The sequence below is a fragment of the Rhinopithecus bieti genome, unplaced genomic scaffold (assembly GCF_001698545.2).
Source record: "Rhinopithecus bieti isolate Rb0 unplaced genomic scaffold, ASM169854v2 scaffold_1017, whole genome shotgun sequence".
Lineage (NCBI taxonomy): Eukaryota > Metazoa > Chordata > Mammalia > Primates > Cercopithecidae > Rhinopithecus > Rhinopithecus bieti.
In genome coordinates, this window is record NW_016803657.1 from 1,505,566 (window position 1) to 1,524,506 (window position 18,941).

Genomic DNA, 18,941 nt, shown 5'->3' on the forward strand with positions numbered 1-18,941 from the left:
AGCACAGTCTGAGGCCTGGGGCTTGGCCCTGCGCAGAGGAAGCCCCCCTTAGATCTGCCTCGGCAGTAGTGAGGAAACGGCACACACAGACCCCACACAGCCCGAGGAGACAGGGGTCAAATGCAAGAGTGAGATGCTCCCTCCAGAGGGTCCCTCCCCTGCCTCGCCTTCCTGGCAGGCAGCCTGCTTTCCAGCACACGTGGTGGACCAGCCCATATTAGGTCAAAGTGTTAAAAATAGCTGGAGGGCTCAGTATGTGTGGGGGGTATGGGAGGTGCTGAGGGAGGGCCCAGGACAATTGGGAAGGAGGAAGGGCCCGTGGGGCTGGGGCTGGGACAGTCGGCTTCTGTGGGTGCAGCAGCTCCGGGACATGCTCACCTCACCTAGGCTTTGTAAACCAGGGCCGTGGGAGTTCCCTCTCCCTCAAATGCCTCTTCCTCTGCCAACGTGTGGCTGAGAGTGCACCCCAGTTCCCTTTGACCACCCCAGGCAGTCCCAGTCCACAGAGAGCAGCTGTTGCCCTTCCCTCTCCTGCCTCCTGACCTAGGAACCCACAGAGCTGGGCCTGTCATCACATTTGTGGGGCCACAGCTGACCTGGGAACTCCCTTCCTCAGTCAGTCCACAAATATTTACCCAGAACCTCACCGTGCTCAGTGACCTTTACAAAACATAAAGTGCAAAGTCCCGTGCCAGGGGACAGCGATCCCAGGCAAAACAGACCGAAACCCTTCCCTCGAGGAGATGAAGTTCGGGGGTGCTTTACAGCCGTGGTCAGGAGGCTGGCTGAGTGGTGACCTTGGGGCAGAGCCTGAAGGAGCAGTGGGGGTGGACTAGGCAGCAACTGGGTGAAGAGTGTTCCAGGAAAAACTACATTGTCAGAATCAAGAGATGTTAAGGCCGAGAGCAGCCTCAAAATGGGGGAAGCAAGGCTGGGTGCGGTGGCCTGCCCCGGTCACATGAGAGGTGGGGGCAGAGCAGGCCAGAGGCTCACAGGAAGAGGCCGGTTAGAGTTGGGGGTGGGGCCCAGCTTATGTTTCCTGCCTTGGCTACAAGGCATGAAAGATGGGCTCCCCGCCAGCACACAGTGACACTGCAGTTTCCAGACCCAGGCCCTGAGCTGCGCGGCCTCAGGGCTCAGAAAGGGCCTAGGCCTCAGATCTCTGGTGAGCAGGGAGTCCAAAATGGCCCTGGAGGCCACAGCTCCAGAACTGGACCCATGGAGAATGGAGGGCTGGGGCCCTGGACATTCTCAAGCAGTAGTAGCAACACTGTCATTGTCCTGCCCTTGGTATAAGCCTGAAGCACCACCCTTTCTTACCCAGCTCCTGCTCCCCTTTTCCAGGGGCTCCTATGGGAAAACCCAGGTACTTCCTGGGACTGGTCTGTCTATATGTTTGGAAACCACAGAACTGACTTGGCTTCACAACAAGATGTGGGGGCCAGGCACCCGGGAGACCAGTGATCCTGACTGGCAATAGACACAAGAAAAAGGGCTTAGAGACAGCCAGGCGCTGTGGCTACCCATGTAATACCAGCACTTTTGGAGGTCGAGGCAGGCGGATCACTTGAGGCCAGGAGTTTGAGATCAACCTGGCCAACGTGGTGAAACCTTGTCTCTACTAGAAATACAAAAAAGAAGATTAGCCAGAGTGGTGGTGTAAGCCTGTAATCCCAGCTACTCGGGAGGCTGAGACAGGAAAATCGCTTGAACCCGGGAGGTGGAGGGTGCAGTGAGCCGAGATCACACCACTGCACTCTAACCTGGGCAACAGAGTAAGACTCCATCAAAAAAAAGAAAAGAAAGGAAGGCCTTGGAGACAGGGCCCTGACCCTGGAATCCAGTTGCCAAAGCAGCCCCCTCCTGTTCCTCTGCCTGCCTGGGAAGAAGCAGGCGGTGGCCACCCACCCGGGCAGGGTGGGGCCTTCACCACCCAGCCCCACCCCGGAATCCAAGGGCCTCTGTTTGCTGCTGTTTTCTGGAACAACTTGTTTTGATCTAGAGAAATCTGCTGACACCAGCCTCCCTGCTCTCGCCCTCCAGCAGGGCAGAGGTATTTTTAGACTTATTTGCAGAAGAAGAGAGCAGAACCCAGGTCCAATGTGTACCCTTCTTACTGTGGGCACAGCTTTGGCTCCTTAAGGCAGGACAGAGATACCCATGTGGTTGTCTACCCTCAGCTCATTTCTCCTTAAATATGCTCCTTTCCTGAGAAAAATGAACTGTGTGGAAATTGGAGGCCAGCAAAGCTTCTACATAAGGACCCTCTGAAACAGTGCCCTTTTATCCTCGAAAACCCAGGGTGGCAGAGGCAGCTCCAGACACAAGGGCACAAAAGAGCCTTGGTTCCCTTTGTGACAGGGAAGCCCATGCTTTACAGAATCCTATGCTTTGTATGTCAATAATTCTCCCTACTTAAGAAAGAAAATATATACATATATACATATATCAGAAGAGGTCTCACTGTATTGCCCAGCCTGGAGTGCAGTGGCACAATCCTAGCTCACTGCAGCCTCAAACTCCTAGGCTCAAGAGATCCTGCTGCCTCAGTCTCCCCGATAGCTGGGACTACAGGCAGTCATGTGCACCTGGCTTTTTTTTTTTTTTTTTTTTTTCATTTTTTGTACAGACAGGGTCTTGCTGTGTTTCCCAGGCTGGTTTCGAACTCCTGGCCTCTAGGCAATCCTCCCACCTTGGCCTTCAAAAGCAATTGGATCCCACTCTTTTTTGAAAAATAAAATCTACCATAGTTTGTTTCTGGGATTTGGGAATGATGTGTGTGAATTAGAGAGATTTTGAGACCTGAGATAGAGAAAAGCAAGTTAAGACATCAACTGGGGCCTGGAAACAACACTACAGTGGTGATGACCCACCTCTCAGATGCCTGGTGAGATAAAAGAAACGGCTGGCTGACTCCACCGCCCAGTACTGTGAAGCAGCAGGGAAGAGTCACTCCATAGGTTTCATAAGCTGCCCAGCTTTCTAGAACATTCTGACAGACAATTCCCTCTTTCCACACGGTTCTTTCAGGCCAAATCACCCCACCCCAACCCACCCCGGGAGATATAGTCAGGACGAGACCGATGGGGCAGATCCTGGAGGAGGCCTCACTGCCGGAATCTTCCCGTGGCAGAAAAACAGGGCTAAGCAGCCGCCAGGGAGCAAGCCTGGGCTTGCCACATCACCACCTTCTGTGCTGATGGGTCAGATGACACACAGTCACCAGTTTTCCGAGAAGCACAGGGAGGGGTGCATGTCGGGCCCAGCCCTGCCTGCTGATGCCACCTCACAGACGCAGGCGAAATGTCATCAGCTTCCTCCCGTGCCAAGGGAGCCTGTTTTTAGGGGGTTGTTTTGTATGGGGTGTGGGTGTTAACCAGGGAGAGGTTCCTGGCAAGGAGTTCCTGTCAGATCCCATTTTCCGTTCTGGTTACTTAGACCGGGGTCCTTTTTCTACCTCTACCTCAGGGGCCAGGACTTCCTCATCACCCTGCACCCCCTAGCAAGTGAGGCGCCAGCTACACGGTCCAAAGTCCTCTCCAGACATTCGGGTCCTGCCCCCCTTGGTGGAGGGCTCAGGAGTTCACCAGGTTTGCTTCCAGAAGAGCCAGGCTGGGGGTGCCTGCTTGCAAATGCGGCAAATAAATAAACAAATAACCTTTCTCCCCATCCCCACCCAAATGTAAAATAAGCCAACAGCCGGTCCCTCGGCTATGACAGATACTGCTTTCCGCACAAAATCTTGGTTTTACATTATTTTGCAACGGCCTTTTCCCACTTAATCCATCCTGAACACACTTCTTGAATGTTCTACCCCGTCAGGGATGCGCGTTCTCAGGAAAACACGTCCCCTCGCCAGGCCCCTGGGAACAGTCACAACCACGACGCCTGTCCCCGAAGCGCCCGCGCGGCTCCACGGGGCTCCATGTTGTCACCCACTGGATCCTGGACGCCATCAGCCCGCAGCAGGGTTTCCAGACCATAGAAACCGCCTGTTGGGGTGCGCGGCGTTCCACGTCCCCTCGCAGCGCCCCGCTGGGCTTCTGGGCCGCCCCGCCCCCGCCCCGTGCCCGGACGCTGACGTCACTGGCCGAGCCCGACTAGGAGCCGCCGCCCGAGAGTCACGCGCGCCTCCCGGCTGGACGCGCCCTCTGCAGAGATCCCTCCGCCGCCGCCTGGAATTTTCCAGACGTCCTGCCGGCCCTTCTTTCGGGCCTCGTCGGGGCGTGGTGACCTGAGGCGACCCCGGCGGCTCCCGTCGCCCATTTAGGAGGGCGCCCCCGCCCGCTTCTTCCCGAGCCTCTCTGGGAAGCGCGCCCCGCCCGACCCCGACAACACCCAGGAAGAAAGTCTTCTCCGTCATGGCATCCGCCTTCCAAATGTCACTTTGAGCGCTGTCCGCGATCCCAGAAAGCACTGCTAAGGAGAAGCGGGGATAAACTGGGGTCCTTGCGTGGGAGGCGCCTAGGAGACCATGCACCGCCCGGGTCGTCTGTCCGGGCTGGGTCGGGGAGGGACTTTTTTTCCGGTGGCTGTGTGGAGGAATCGTTCCGTTGAACAGTGACCCCGGTGATGCGGCCGAGGGCTATAAAAACAAAAGTTGTGGCCGGTCCAGCAGAAGTTAGCGATAGGGAGGGAGGCGCACTTGGGTGTAGTTGTGTGGGAGGAAGTGGCCAGTTCAGGGCCTCGGGACAGAGAGAGATGATTGAGTTAGATGAGACTGGGGGGCCAGCGGGTGTGAGAAGGAAGCTTGACAAGGAGACTAGGTCTGAAGAAACCACAGTGGGGCAGGCTGCGTGGAAAATGCCCGCAGGAGCCCCCAGAGAGGACAGCCATGCTCCAGGCCAGGCTGTCCCTACTGCCTGCTGGAGGGGGAACTTGACCTCTGGGTGGGCGCCACTCTTGCATGGCTGAGTGAGCCCCCGTGGGTTGGTCTGTGTGGAAGGAGGAAGGCAGGGAGAGGTAGAAGGGGTGGAGGAGCCAGGAGGAATGGGCCGCTGCGGCCCTGGAAATGATCAGGAAGGCAGGCAGTGGGTGCAGGGCTGCAGAAGGGCCGGGAGGGCCGAGCTTGAACTTGTCCATGCCAGCAGCCCCTTTTTTTCCAGACCAAGGGCTGTGAACCCGCCTGGGGATGAGGCCTGGTCTTGTGGAACTGAACTTAGCTCGGCGGGGCTGACCGCTCTGGCCCAGGGTGGTATGTAATTTTCGCTCCCAGGCCGGGCCCAGCCTGGTGGAGCGTCCACGTCTGGGTGCGAAGCCAGGCCCCGGGGGCGGAGGTGAAGGGTGGTCTGAGGCGTGATGCGGTGTTAAGGTGCCATCCTCACTGGTGACTGGTGCAGCACCTAGCATGTTTGACAGGCGGGGACTGCGAGGCACGCTGCTCGGGTGTTGGGACAACATTGACCAACGCTTTATTTTCCAGGTGGCAGTGCTCCTTTTGGACTTTTCTCTAGGTTTGGCGCTAAACTCTTCTGTGAGCTCACTCCACCCCTCCTCCTCCCTTTAACTTACCCATTCACTTAAAACATTACCTGGTCGTCTGGTAAGCCCGGGACAGTAGCTGAGTGGCTATTGGAGTCGGTATTGTTGGTAATGGTGGAGAAAGAGAGGCCTTCCCGCTGAGTCTGGGGTGGGGCAGATCGGTGTTGCTTGCCTGCAGAGAGGGTGGGGAGTGAATGTGCACCCCTGGGTGGGCCTGCAGCCATCCAGCTGAAAGTCACAAAAATGCCTCATGGACCGTGGTTTGTTACTATAGTGTTCCTCATGGCGAGCAGATGGAACCGGGAGACATGGAGCCCCTGGCCAGTGTGAGTCCTAGCAGTGCAGGAGGGGAGACCCTGGAGGAGAGAGCCCGCCTCAATTGATGCCTGCAGATTGAATTTCCAGAGGCTTAGGAGGAGGAAGTTCTCCAATGTCATGTTTCCAGGCCTTGCTGGGGAAGCCCTGTATTCAGGAGGCTACCATTTAAAGTTTTCAGATGAGCTTATGGGGGACAATCTTAAAATATCCACAGCAGATGCATCCGGCTCGAGGGGCCATCAGCTTTGAATAAATGCTTGTTCCAGAGCCCATGAATGCCAGCAGGCACCCCTCCTTTCCTGGGGTAAAGGTTTTCAGATGCTGCGTCTTCTAAATTGAGCCTCCGGTCATAGTAGTTCTGTGCTTGGAACCTTGCTTCAAGAAGATCCCTAAGCTGTAGAACATTTTAACGTTGATGCCACAACGCAGATTGATGCCTTATAGATGGAGCTTGCAGATGGAGCCCCGTGACCTCTCACCTACCCCCGTTTGCCTGCCTGCCTGTGCGTTGCTCGGAGAAGTTCTTAGCCTGATGAAATAACTTGGGGTGTTGGAAAGCTGTTTAATTTTAAATGCCTTAGACGGGGGATGTACTAGAGGAAGCAGATTGTCAAGAGTGTCATTGTGTTATGCTAAGCTCTGGGAGGGTACAAGTTGGTCATTCCCAAATGTGTGTGTGAGAAATGGCAGGTCTAGTTTGGGCATTGTGATTGCATTGCAGATTACTAAGAAGGGAATGGTGGGTATACCGGTAGTGCTCTTTTGTTCTTGCTTCGTTTTTTTACACCTGAACTTCGTTAGATTTCATAATGCTTTTTTGGCATTCTAATAAGAGGACCCTGAGGTGGGAGTTGTGGGAGACGGGGAGAAGGGGACAGCTTGGCACTGGTCACGTGGGAGTTGCAGTGTGGGGGATGGGGGTGTGCAGCTTGGCACTGGGACTGGGAGGGATGAGGGTGAAGAAGGGGGAGAGGGTTGGTTAGGTATAGAGTGTGGGTGGTAGGAAATGCAGGTTGACGGGAATTATCTGGGGCTTTGGGGAGTTTTGTGCGGTGGGTGAGCCAAGAAAATACTAATTAATAATAGTAAGTTAGTGTTGGTTAAGTTGTTGCTTGGAAGTGAAAAGTTGCTTAGAAGCTTTCCCAAAGCTTAGAACTTTAAGTGCAAAAAAAAGAAAAGAAAAAAAAAAACCAAAACAAAATTGTTTTGCTTTGCTGCAAGGTGGGGAAGACTGAAAAAGTGTAACTGAAAACAGATGACACAGAGTCACCCGTTTTCCGAGAACCACAGGGAGGGGTGTATGATGCCATCTCACAGGCAGGGCAAGTGTCTTTACCAACTTCCTCCCGGTGACCAAGGCAGCCTGTTTTAGAGGGTTGTTTTGTTTGGGGTGTGGGTGTTATCAAGTGAATTAGTCACTAGAAAGATGGGTGTCAGACTTGCAGACGCAGCAGATCAGCATCCTTCGCTGCCCCTTAGCAACTTAGGTGGTCAATCTGAAGCTGTGAAGGTGTGATTTTTCAGGAGCTGGAAGTCTTAGAAAAGCCTTATAAATGCCTACATTGTGGGCTTTTGACATATTTAAGGGACTGCTTAAGATGAGATTAGATGGGCTCCTCTGGATTTGTAACTCATTTGTCACAGATGCCTTGTGATTGAAATCATGAGTGAAGTGAAATTGCAGTGCATTTCACGGGAATTTTGTATGTAAATCGTGCCTTAGAAACACTTGTGTTGTCTTTTCTGTGTTTGGTCAATATTAGTAATGGCAGAATTTTTGCCTACCTAGTATCTTCAAATCATAGTCTTTGTAACAAGAACCAAATAACCTTTTGTGGTCACTGTAAAATTAATACTTGGTAGCAGACAGAATCCACATGCCTTTGCTAAGGTTAGAATGAATAATTTATTGTAATTTTAGTTTGAATGTGTGTGCTTTATAAATGATCCAAGACTAGAGGAGAAACTATCACCTAAAATCCGTGTGGAAAACAAGAGCTAAAAAGGAAAGGGGATGGAGATTGTGGGGAGGGAGTGGGTGAGTTGCCTTTACTACATGTGTGATCTGAAAACCCTGCTTGGTTCTGAGCTGCGTCTATTGAATTGGTAAAGTAATACCAATGGCCTTTTATCATTTCCTTCTTCCCTTTAAATTTCACTTAAAATTTTTTAAATCATGGTTATTTTTATCCTTGGGATCTTTCTGTCTTCTGGGTTCCATTTTTTAAATGTTTAAAAATATGTTGACATGGTAGTTTAGTTCTTAACCAGTGACTTGGGGATGATGCAAACAATTCCTGTTGTTGGGATTTAGAGTGTATTACTCATGCATGTATGGGGAAATAGTCTCCGGTATGCTGTTGTGAAATTGAAACTGTAAAAGTAGATGGTTAAAAGTACTGGTGTGTTGGCTCTGTATGGTAAGAACTAATTCTGTTACATCATGTACGTAATTACTAATCACTTTTCTTCCACTTTACAGCACAAATAAAGGTTTGAGTTCTAAACTCATGAGAATTGTTGTATTGCTATGTTACATTTCTCGACCCCTATCACATTGCCTTCATAAGGAAGTTGTGGATGTATCTTCATATTGTAGATTTAGGTCTAGATTTGCTAGCTCCAAGTAATTAAGGCCATGTAGGAGAGCATGGTAACCACAGATAGAACTGGTATTATCCCAAGTGGTCTGCAGACTGCTGGGTGGGGAGGGTATCTCTTGGGAGTTGGTAATCATTTGTTTGAAATGTGATGAACCACTCAAGCCAGTGAAGGTGGGTGTGTGTAGGTGGGGAGTACTTTGCCATAATATTTTAAAACATTACCTGGTTAGAGTTCTAAGTGGTACTTATTTTTGTTTGGTTAGGGGAACGTTTGAATAAAAACAGAAATGGACACATAATATGTATATTCCGTAGTCTTTGGGAGGCTGGAATGTGTCTGGGATTTGGGTCTAAGTATATGTGTAATTCTTATCTCACTAAAGAATTTGGCTTGTTTTTTCCTTTTGGTGAGTGACTGAAAAACGTCTGGGCTTCCCTGTGTGTGTGCTACACTAAGCAAGCAGAGGCTGTGCAAAGGTGTGAGCAGAAGCACATGGAATCTGGAGGGTACATCTTGGCTTGCAAACTGCCTCTTTGTCCTGGGTGGGACTGTTCTGTCCTTGCACTGCTGTTCGGTGTTACCTCTTGGGGTGTGAGGTTTATGCTTACAGGAGACAAACATTGGGCATAGAATGGAAGCCACCGCCAGCCTCTGTGCTGAGAAGGAAGGTGCTTGTTTCAAAGAGAGCAGCAAGGGAGGCTTGTTCTACTCATCTGAGCCTGTTGGTGAGAAGGGGAGATAAGGGCTGAACTGGGACTGGCCAGGGGGACCAACACAAATGGTGGGGGATCATGACCGGAAGGATTCTTTACTTCTCATGAGCTGCGGGACTGGCTGCCATCCTTACGACTGTGTCTTATTTGCCTGTGCCGTTGTCTCTGGGTGACCCCTCCACGTGTACACTACTGACAAATGGGTTGAGTGCTGGGAAGAAGTCACTGAGCCACCCACCCAGTAAACCTGTCTGTGCTCATGGAACCGCCAGAATGGGGCACTGCTGTGTGCAGGGTCCAGGGCCCTCTTCCTGCTTGCCACTCCTTTCCCTGGATGCCCGAGAAACAATCCAGGCCTCCTTTCCTATCTTACCCCTTTGCTTTGCTTTTACCCCAGTACCTCTATAACCACCCTGTCTTCTTTTCAAGACTCTTTGTTTCTTCTCTTGTTTTTTATGATTATTACAAAACTTGCTTCCACCCTGGAAGATAACTGCTATAGATGCCTCTGTGTAAATGGCCGGGCGTGGTGGCTCAAGCCTGTAATCCCAGCACTTTGGGAGGCTGAGATGGGCGGATCACGAAGTCAGGAGATCCAGACCATCCTGGCTAACACGGTGAAACCCCGTCTCTACTAAAAAATACAAAAAACTAGCCGGGCGAGGTGGCGGGCGCCTGTAGTCCCAGCTACTCTGGAGGCTGAGGCAGGAGAATGGCATAAACCTGGGAGGCGGAGCTTGCAGTGAGCTGAGATCCGGCCACTGCACTCCAGCCTGGGCTACAGAGCGAGACTCTGTCTCAAAAAAAAAAAAAAGAATTGATTCACGGGGTATAAATGTTGGGAATTGGAAGTGGGGATGAAATGGCACTTGTTGACACAGGAGCAGAGAGGTGAGTCTGACTGCTGAAGACAGCTCGCCACCCTCTTTGCCTCCACTCCAGTCCAGGGGCTGGGGCCACATTCTTTGCCTTCAGTTATCCTCAGATCAGGTGAGATCAACAGGAGGTGTTGATGGCAGTGCCAGCAATTATTGCTAATCAGTTTGCATCCTTATGCATAGATCTGAATTCAGACTTTCTGTGAATTTCCAGAGGTGTGGGTAATAATAATGGAATTCAGTGAGCAGGCATGGCTGATCTTGTGCAAATTGAAAGTTATGGGGCATAAGAATAGCAAAAGTTGAACTTCTTTTAAAAAGGAAAGGACCCTGAGAGCCAGTATTAGTTGAGGCTCCTCAGTATGCCCAGGTTGGCGACAATGAGAACTGCAGGAACGGCCTGTGTTACAAAAAGGAGATTGACTCAGCTGCCCTCGGTGCATCTTATCGAGTATGACTCTTAAGGGATTCCAAGGACCCTTAATGCCGGGGCTAACTCTCTGTGTGCAGTGAGGCCTCTGGAGGAGGTGTTACTCTCTGGCTCTGTGTGCTACTCGTTACGGTGCAGTGCTGACATGAAATGAAGACATGCCCAAATAGGCTTACAGATGTTTATGATGTGTTTTAAATGTTCATATTTAACAAACAAAAACACACTGATGCTGTTTGGAAATGGCAACAGGAAGATAGCAAAATGAACACTAACATTACGAAAAGATGAGCAGGTACGTGTTCCAAGGCAGGTGACTGACCTTCCTCTGAGTGAGGACATCCTCTCCAGCACCTTCCAGCCTGCTGGTTAGGATGACCCGCCACCACCCTCCAGGACCCCCAGCCCTGCACTGCCTTTCCTCTCTTTTAAATAATTCTTCATTGAGGTCTAATATGTTTAAAAAAAAAAAAAGTTTACTGTAAAGTTTGCAAATAAGGAAATTTTTTAAAGGAGTCCTCAGTAATCTTACCATTAACAATCGTTATGGGCATATTTGCTTTTGGAGGATTTCTTTTGTATGCATGGGATAAGTACATTTTATACAAAATGGGATTATGCCGTAAATTCTATTTTGTGACTATTTAGTATATAGTGAACACCTTCTTTTAATGATGACAGGATGTTCCCTTGCATGGCTGTATCAATTTAAACGATCTTGATTCAGTGGACATACAGGGTATTTTCTAGTTTTTTTTTTCCTCTTAGCAAATAATACTTGTGATGACTTTCCTTGTAGCTCAGACTTTTTCACGTCTGTTATCTCTTTGGGAATGCTAAATACATTTCGAGAAGGAAATGACTCTGTTAAACTCTTAAGACTTCAGGTTCATATTGCTAAACTGCCCACCAGGGAGGGATTTTTTTCAATTTGTGTTGTCACTAGTGTGGCAAACCTGATGCCTTCCCCTCTTCCTCAGAACGGGCTTTATCACTTTGAAAACTTTGCTCCTCCAGTGGATCGAGTCTGCTTTCTCTGTGGGTGTGAGCATTGCTTTGTCTGCTGGCGATTGAACATCTCTACCATATGTTGATTGACCATTTGTGGTGTGTGTGTGTGTGTGTGTGTGTGTGTGTGTGTGTATATGATTTTCGAATTCCTAATTAGTCATTTTTCTATTGGTTGTTTTGTAAAAGCTATTTATATCTTAAGGATATTAATAATATTTTGTTATATTTGATGCAAATATTTTTTCCAGCTTATAGATTGCCTTTTAATTTTGTGTTTCAGATAGATAAAAGTTACATGATTTTCTGAGGATAGTTTATCACTGTGGTTTCTGAACTTGTTATGTGTAGATCTTTTCCACCCCAAGAGTATATAAATATTAATCCATACTTTCTTGTGGAACTTATATGGTTTCATTTTTTTTACATTGAAACCTTATTCCCGGTGGAGTGTGTTGTGGAGTCTGTGTGTGAGGAGGGGCATGGTGCTCTCAGAGCCCACCTCCTGTGACCAGAGAGCCCTGTCTTGTGAGGGTTGTTGTCACAGTGGGAGGGTTCACTGCAGAAGACTTCGAGGGCAGGCTGGTGTTTCCTGAATGGGCTTCTGGTTGTTGCTCGTCCCTGACTCTGTTTCCCCATCTGAGTAGATTTGGACCTAGTAGGGCACTGGAGCTGGTTCGAATCCTGACTGGACTACTTGGCAACTTTATGTCTGGGAGCAAGTCACTTAACCTCCCCGAGCCTGTGTCTGTGAAATGCGAGTAAATGAATGTAGATGTTTGGCAGCAGCTACTCCTTGTTGAGCTCTCACAGTGAACTCTCCTGCCTCTGCCCTCCTTTCCCGCCTCCTCTGGTGCCTAGCGTCAGGTCTAGCCCCTTCCTCCTGGGTCCCTCTCCCTGTTCTGTGGCTGGCTGCCTGCCTGCCCACCTGGCGCCAGACTTTTCATGCTGATCTGTTTCTACACTTAGTTTTGTTTCCACTAATATTTCCCTGTAGCAGCAGAGTTCACAAACACATTTGAAGAGGCTTTTTCTCAGGATTCTTAACCTTTCCAGAGGAAGTCCCATGGATGGGTTTCTAGAAGTCTATAAATGCTCTGAAATTGTGTGTATTTTTCTGTGGAAAGCATAACTTTCATCTGCTTGTTCATCCTCAAAAAAGATCATGAATGAATGATTGCATGATTTTATGCCATTGTGCTTATACTAAAGTTTATTTAGCCCATCTCTTGAGTTGTTAAACTGTTTTGACTATTTGAAATTGTGCAGCTGTGAGCATCTCTGTAAATTTAGTGTACATATATATCCCTGGAGTGGCATGCCTGGGCAGTGAGCACTTAGGCTTTTATAACTCTTCACAGACTCAAATGACTCCAGAAAGCTGCACTTCCTGTTGTAAGTATATTATATCCATTTCCCTACATAGCTGCTAACATCAGGTTTTTGCAATTTTATTTATTTGTTGCTACTCGTAAAAATTTTTGCGGTGAAATACATATAATGGAATTTTACCATCTGAATCATTTTTAAGTATACTTTCAGTAGTGTTAAGTATGTTTCCATTGTTGGACAACCAATCTCCAGAACTTTTTCATCTTACAGAACTGAAACTCTGTACCCATTAAATAATATTAAACATTCCATTCCCTCCAGCCCTGGCAACCACCATTCTTTCTACTTTCTGTGAGTTTGACTACTCCAGGTACTTCATATCAGTTAAATCATGAAGTATTTGTCTGTTTGTGACTGGCTTATTTTGCTGAACACAGTGTCCTCAAGATGCATCTATGTTGTAGCATGTGTCAGAATTTCCTTCCTTTTTAAAAGCCAAATAATATTGTATTTTATGTCATATTTTGTTTATCCATTCATCCATCAGTGGACACTTGGGTTGCTTTTGGCTATTGTAAATAATGGTGCTATGTACAAATACCTATATTATTGTATTTACAAGTATAATGCTGTAATGTACACACATCTTTTTGAGATCCTACCTTCAGTTCTTTTGGGTATATAGCCAGAGTGGTATTACTAAATCTTATGGTATTTCTATTTTTAATTTCTTGAGGAACCACTGTATGTTTTTCGTAGCAACTACACCGTTTTACATTCTCACCAAGAGTGCACAAGGGTTCTGAGTTTCCCATATCCTCCCCAACGGTTGTTATTTTCTGCTTTTTTAGATCGCTGCCATCCTAGTGGGTGTAAGGTGACATTTCATTGTGGTTTTGATTTGCATTTCCCTAATGATGAGTGATGCTGAGCATCTTTTTATATGCTTGCTGGTCATTTGTATGTTGTCTTTGGAAAAATGTCTCTTCAAGTCCTTTGACTATTTTAAAAATTGGGTTATTAGGGTTATTGTTGACTTGTGGGAGTTTCTGTATTCTGGATATTAACCCTCTATCAGATATATGATTTGCAAATACATTCTCTTATTCCACGAGGTTACTTTTTCACTTTGTTGATTGTGTTCTTTGATGGACAGAAGTTTTGAGTTTTGAAATAGTCTAATTTATCTGTTTTTATTTTTGTTGTCTGTGCTTTTGGTGTCATGTCCAAGAAATCCATGCCAAATCCAATGTTATAAGGTATTTTTTAAGGTATTTTAGTTGTCTTAGTCTATATTTCTGTGCTCACCTTTCTTTACCCACTCATCAGTTGATGGGATGTAGGTTGGTTCCATATCTTTGCAATTCTGAATTGTGCTGTGATCGGGTGTCTTTTTGGTATGATTTATTCTCCTTTGGGTAGATACCCAGTAGTGGGATTGCTGGATCGAATGGTTTTTATAATTTTCTATTTTACCACAGTTTCTATCTGCATTTTTCCTCTTTGACCACTAACCATATGAAATTTTCATATTGACCTTTATAATGATCATGAACTCTTAGTATCATTGGGAAGGCCACATTTGCCACTTATGATTGTAAACCTTATCCTCCTTTGTTCCTGTTATTGTTGGTGCAAAAAGTATCTATTGTACCAGGACTTTAAAAATCAGTCTGATAAGTCTTTGATAAGTCTAATAATAACTGATAAGTCCATTGAATTTGCTTCTGATTACTTTTTCTTTAGTAGCTAAACATGTATGTATTCCTATGGTTACAATGAATACTCCTCTCCATTTAAATTAATTATTTATACTGATGAAGTTGAAATAGCAAAATTTTAATGACTAAATACTGTCTTTGTTTTTTTGTTCCAGGCCTGTCAATATTAACTTCTTATAATTTTCTTTTTTTTCTTCGTGTGTGCGTGCGCGCGTGCGCGTGTGTGTGTATGTGTATATTTTTAAGTTTCAGTGGCTTTTGGGATACAAATGGCTTTTGGTCATATAGATGAATTCTACAGTAGTGAAGTCTGAGATTTTACTGCACCAGTCACCCGAGTAGTGTACATTGTACCCAATATGTGGTTTTTATCCGTCCCCCCCTTGCCCTCCCCACTTTGAGTCTCTAGTATCTGTTGTCACTCTGTATACCTTTTTGTACCCATAAGTTAGCTCTCACTCATAAGTGAGAACACACAGTGTTTGGTTTTCCATTCCTGAGTTGCTCCACTTAGAAGAATATCCTCCAACTCCATCCAAATTGCTGCAAAAAAAACATTATTTTGTTCTTTTTTATTGCTAAGTCATATTCCATGGTATAGTGATACCACATTTTATTTATCCACTCACTGGTTGGTGGGGTGGGTCCATATCTTTGCAATTGTGAATTGTGCTGCCATCAAGTGTCTTTCTGGTATAATGACTTCTTTTCCTTTGGGTAGATACCCAGGAGTGGGATTGCTGGATCAAATGGTTCTTAACATTTTCTGTGTGTATCTATTTCTGGAAATTTTAGGCTCCAGTTTTTGTTGTTGTTTTTAATAAAATGCAGTGGAATTTAATGATCATCACTTTTCATTATGCTTTAAAATCTAGTAAATGGAGGCTAGAACACTCCTCTAAGGCAAGAATATTCTCTCTGTTGGAACTCAAATACACAGAACTGGGTAAATCTTAGTCTTTGATTCAGGACATAACATGGCTATCCTTTATTTGCTTTCCTTAATTGTTTTTTAATAATGTAGTAGGCATTTCTGAATCTCCTATCCAATACAAAAACTAGGACAATACAGACAGTAACCCCTTCCACTTACGTAGTCCCAGACTACCCGCCTTCCCCTGCCTCCCCTGCCGCCCCTGCCACCCACTAGGCCAAGGTAATAATCATCCTGAATTGTGGGTTTATCTCTCACTTGCTTTCTTTTCATATAACTTTGCAAAAGAATCTGATCTAAATGTGTTTTTCAAAGTATATATTTATATTTTAGTTATAGAAAAGTTGTTATTTTGCATGTAATCTTATGGAACATTCTCATTTAATATGATGGTAAGGTTCAGCCCCTGCCCAGGGGGTAGATCATTTATTTTGTTTACTGGATAGAGCTCATCATGTGACTATACCTCAGTTAGTTCATCAGTTGTCCCATCCATGGCGACTAGGTTGCTTCTCAACGGCACTGTTTCTTAGTGTCCTTGTAGAAGTCATATGTGGGTGTTTTCTTGTTACAGAGTTGAAAGGTGACTGACAAGGTTGACACTACAATCCCCCACCCTCCAGAGGTAACCAGTGTTACCAGTTTGCTGTGTTTCCTGCTATACCTCTTCTTATTCACTTCCATTTGTATCTGAAAAAGATGTTGCATTGTTTCTTTTCTATAGAAGTGGTAAAATACTATTGTATTTTATTGATACTATAGAAATGGTAAAATACTATTGTACATTATTGATTACTTTTTCATTTAACAGTAGGGAGATGCCTGGGAGTACACAGAGAACTGCCCTCATTGTTTTCAACTGCTGCACGGTATGTCTATGAGTTTAGCCCTTCTGCTATTAATGGAAATTTACAGTATTCTAATCTTTTGATATTACAAACAATACTATGTGATCATTGTCATACACAACCCCTTGTGCACAACGCATGAGCGTTTCTCAGGGTAGGTACCAAAAAGTAAAATTCCTGGGTCGTAGGACGTGAGTCCGACGTTTTCCTCCATTCTGACCTGTTGCCCTCCAGAGTGGGTGTCCAGCTTTGCATACCTAAGTATGAGAGTATCTGTTGTTCATATCCTCTATGACGCTCTATATATGAAACTTAAATTTCTGCTGGTTGCCTTCTTTGGTCTATCATGTATGCAGTGACCTACTAAGACTTTAATTGGTACAATAGATTCTTGTCATCTGTGTGTGAATTTAGCAATCATGGGCTTAATGCTGATAAGACTCCCAGGGTCCAAGACATATAATCATGTATAATTTTGTCAAGGTATAATTTTTTAAATTGCTCTTGTCATGTGTCTGCTGGGGATCCCCAACCTAGTGCTCTGCACCCAGGTCACACTGTGGCTTTGTCCTCTGCTTATGCCTGCCTTGCAGCAACTGTCCTGAAGAGACCAAAATTATGCAGATTTATGTAAGTCCATGGCTAATGTTATTATATTATGCGCTATCGTAATGGATTGGGCTGTGGAGTGTATGAATTTATAAATCACTAGTCTTGTAATTAAAATTCAAACACTACAGAAAAAGGCTGTGTAGAAAATAGAAGTTCCTCTATAATCCCCGACCCCTAAGATAACTACTAATGACAACTTCAGTTATATTCCTTCAGACATTTTCTGGCTGTGGATGTACTAAAATTTATCCTATTATTCTCTGCGCTAAAGTGGAATCATACAATGTGTACCGTTATTTTTATGACTCTATAACATATAATATTGTGCGTGTTGGTGTGGTTATTTTAACCATTTTTCTAGTGATGGCTTTGAGGTTATTTACAGAGTTTTCTGGCCATCGCAAAGAGTGCTGCAGGGATCTCTTTTGCATTCCTCTGGGTGCAGAGCTGTGGCACCCAGAGGCAGTATCCAGAGGAGGCAGCATCTGTAGGCGTCTTCACCTGCTCTGGCTCTTGGCACATCTGGTTGGTGACACTGTTTTGTGAGATGCGTTGAAAGTGTCTGCTGCCAAAATAGAATAATGCTGGTCCTCTCCTCATGTGCCATGGAATTTGGGTAAAACTGCTTAGTGGCTACAACTGCCTGTCTATACCAGAATGGAGTATAACATAGCGCCTAGCTTAGCACAAAACAATAGTGGATCCTGCAGGTCCCAGAGTCTAATTCCTGGTATTCTTTCCCCTAAGCAGATTAAATAAACAAAAAACAAACTATTCTAGGAAAGCAGCTGTGACATTTGTAAAAAGTGGTATTTAATGATCTCTTATTCACTTGTCTCTTTAGTTTGTTGAAATCTTATGTGACATCCTGGTCTGAGAAGGAGTGCTGTCTGCACCTGCCCTCCGCTGGGCACAGCGTGGCAGCTTCAGAGCCTAAGTGTACACACTCTGTGTCCTGTAAGGGGCTGCCACATGCCAGGAGCTCAGGTGTGAGCCCGGCTCTGGCTCTTACCTCATAGGGTCACTCATAGGGGCACAGGGAGCTGAACATTGTACACAGCCAGGCACCACCCGGCTTGGCCTCTGCCCCGGTGGACTTACTACCTCTAGAAGGCAATACCTGAGTTCCTCTGGCCTCAGCTCCTAGAGTGACTGGTACGCTGTCCCTCTTACTTTTCTGTCAAGGTGACAACTGTGTGACCCACCATCTGTGTGTCAAAGCAAGGCCCTGCTCCTGTACTGACCCCAAAGGCAAATGCTTTGTTGGTTTCCTTCCAGTTAATTTCACCTATGAATAGATGTGTGAAAACTGTTGAAAGCAATACCTGCACATGTTCGAACTTGAAACCCTGTGGGTGATTCAATGGCATCTTTCTCTAACCCCCAGCCTCCCTTCCCACAGAGGCCACTGTCGCGGCCAGTTGCTGCAGTTTCTTTCCAGAGAACCTGTGTATGTATAAAGCTGTACAGGCGTGGGTACACCACGTAGCCCGTCTTGCACTTTGGACTGTTGAGTTACTAGTACATCTAGGCGAGCACTGCATGTCTACATTCATGTCTGCTTTGGTCTTTTCATCATCTGTGTGGTAGCTGTGTTTGAATTACCCATTCCCTTTTTGGGGAACCATTAAGTTGTTTTCAGCTATTTTTACTGTAGATAAGGCTATGCCGCATGTCTGTGTGCATGTGTGTTTATGCACATGGGCAAGTACCTCTGCGAGGGAAAGGTTTCCTCAGGAGGAGTTCTGGGCACAGCATGTGTGAATTTCCAAATACGGTGGATGCCCCCAGCTTCCACTGCAGGGAGGTGGGTCCCATTGACATTTCCCCACACCTTCACCCGGGCTGTGCTCTTAAACTTGGTTATTTGTCAATGTGAGAAGTGGAAAATAGTATTTAATTGTAGTTTTGATTTGCATTTCTGTTGGGTTGTATACTTACTGATTAATAAGAGCTCTTTACATATTAAGGAAATTAACCCTTTGCAAATACATTCCTGTTTCTCACTGATCTTTAAGTTTTGTTGTAATATTTTGCTCTTCAGTTTTATATATATATATAT

The 18,941-nt window shown here is 46.3% G+C and overlaps 2 long non-coding RNA genes across 2 annotated transcripts in view; both read left to right on the forward strand.

Moving 5' to 3' along the window:
* The first annotated feature begins 4,510 nt into the window (after positions 1 to 4,510).
* LOC108543417 (uncharacterized) lies at positions 4,511 to 8,311 on the forward strand. The gene is made up of 2 exons (XR_001889565.1): positions 4,511 to 5,194; positions 5,423 to 8,311. It is a non-coding gene; the product is annotated as an uncharacterized LOC108543417 (long non-coding RNA).
* A 6,922-nt stretch (positions 8,312 to 15,233) lies between these two features.
* The window catches only part of LOC108543422 (uncharacterized), a 14,570-nt gene continuing 10,862 nt past the window's right edge, over positions 15,234 to 18,941 (forward strand). The window contains exon 1 of the long non-coding RNA XR_001889570.1: positions 15,234 to 16,288. This is a non-coding gene — a long non-coding RNA (uncharacterized LOC108543422). The remainder of the gene's footprint in view (positions 16,289 to 18,941) is intronic.